Below are 2,567 nucleotides of genomic sequence, written 5' to 3' on the forward strand. Positions count from 1 at the left end.
TTGTGCTTTCCTGCTCTTCCTTTGCCTTCTTGCTCAAAAAATCCAACTAGGACACACCCTCCAAGAGTGCTCCAAGAAAACTGTAAGTCTTTAAGGGCATGAAAGAGATAGAGAATAATGAGAGAGCTCCAAAATTGAATTGACAAAAAGGTTAGCAACTGATCCTCATAAGTCTTTTTATGAATGGGGCCTCTATTTCCTTCATTTTCCATTATTTTCCTTCATTTTCCTTCTCACATGCAACCTGTGACATTTCACCTCCATTTTCTCCTGATTTCCATTATTTTCATAAATAAATGTGCCAAAAATGTCATTTTTCCTTTCCAAAGCCTTATCTATTTCCTTGCCAATTTCCTTAGCCATAAACAATCACAAGTGATCCCCTTCACTAGGAGTTTGCCCAACATTCACCTTGGAATAAGTGTCCTATCATGCATGATTATTATTTTGCCTTTATTTACTTTTATTACATGGAATTTTCACCAAAACTATTACAAAAATAACTCGAAACATTACACTAAACACCCAAATATAAAAAGACATAATACCACTAAAACCCAAATAAAGATTTAAAACATTCCATCTCTGTCGTAATGAAAAATTTCAACCTTCCTCTTAATAATCTATCCTAATTAAACAGGGAGGGTTGCAGAGGTAGCAAGTCCCTGTTGAGTAGTAGTTTAGGAACTTCATTATCAAGGGAACACATATAAGCACAGGATATGAAGAAAATATTTTGACCTCACAGGTTTATTCAGAGACAACGAAGACCATCAACGTTTAAAAGTGCAGAAGTTGGACTATCTTGTTCCCTTCTGAAAATGTAAGAGATGGGTAGTCGGCCATTTGGAATCAGGGCAAGGTGTAATGATTTCTCCAGTTGACTTTGCTGGAGTTGTCACTCTGCTAGAAACTACACTAAATGAAGCATGTCCTGCGTTGACTGACCCTAGATTGTGTGAGAGATTCCGAGTTACAGTGATCCCAAAAGATGTTGGAATAGCTGGATGTACTTGTTTGACGTGTTGTTGTTGTATGCTCCCAAGCTGCTGAGGCAAGGGCACAATTTGCCTCAACGGTTGTTGCAAATGTTGTGATGTTTGTTGATGATTCGTTGTTGGTTGTTGAGGTATAGGCTGTGAATGGACTTGAGATTGTGTCTGAACTTCATATTGTAGAGGTTGGTGGATAAGAAGTTGTTGTCGAACCTGATGATGTTGTTGCTGCGGTGAAGGTTGCTTGAGTATTTGCCCATGATGCTTCTGTGCAGAATCGATAAGCTGCACAGATTGTTGATGCCGCAAGTTCTGATGTTGCTGGTGCTATTGTATATTGTAATGATTTTGATTTAGCTATCCTTGTAGAGCTGTTGCTGATGGACCTGAGCCCAAGATTGATACCATATTTGTTGTTGTTGCTGCTGAAGACCCCTTGACTGAAGTTGAGACCACAAATAATTTTTGCTGGGATAAATGAGAATCTTTCCGAGAGAGAGAATTTTTGTTAACAACACCAACCCCTGATTCGAAACAGGTGGGACACAAAGCAAAGTAGTGGCAGTGGCAGTAGCTGAAGGTATAGATGGTAATAGCTTTAGTGCTTTAACCACCTGCTATATGTGTTTTTCTCATTTTTGGCTAACAAGCAATCAATATGCAACTTGGAGATGATGAAAATTGTTGTGCATGTCTACAGGGTAGTTGCAGGGCCATTGACTGCATGTATATAATAGAAGCCAACATCCCTTTTCACCTATCGTCCCAAAGAAAGTACTCTGTTGTTCACTAGTGATGAAAGTCCGTCCTGTCTTCGAGCTGATTACTGTCCATTGGTCATGTGACTGAAATTCTTCCTCTTCCAACATTTCCCTTGTACACTTTGACGATAAATCAACCATTTAATGACTTAGGCATGCTGATTTCAATTGATCAAACCAATAGAATGTTTTCTGCTTGTCAAGTTTCTAGGAGGAACAAAAATATCATTATTTTATAATGTTGAAGCACTAAGAACATCTAACTTAAAGTGCACTTGGTCCTTGGTCATACCCAATAGAAGATAAATCATAGCCAGTTGCAACTTTATAAACCACATACAATCTTATAAAAGTTATAATTTGATGTATTTAACATTGAATTTCTTATATTCTTAAAGATTTCATATTTTGAAGGGTTGTGATTGGATCAAAAATTACTTGAGATCTCATTATTCCTAGATTGCTTATCGTATTTGTATAACATCAAGAAATCTTTTTTCTTCCCATGCACATACAGAACACCAAGTATAATGTACAAAGTTCAGTTTCTAAACATTAGCTCCGAGTTAGGGGCTAAGAGAGCAAGCACACCAAACTGCAAATTAGGGGAGCAAAAAATTTTGTATTAAAAGATTTATAAATTATAGAATTTAGATATATCAGATATAAGTACATGGATTGCATAATATACTAACTATTATGTATATCATATATCTAAACAACATTTACTCATCTTCATAAGCCTTACATTCAAGACTCACAACAAATTGCCCCATGTTTAACCAAAGTTTATATATTACATGTGTACCCT

This window comes from Pinus tabuliformis, chromosome 6 (assembly GCF_031772625.1).
Source record: "Pinus tabuliformis cultivar Carrire ecotype Pingquan chromosome 6, CPIR1, whole genome shotgun sequence".
Lineage (NCBI taxonomy): Eukaryota > Viridiplantae > Streptophyta > Pinopsida > Pinales > Pinaceae > Pinus > Pinus tabuliformis.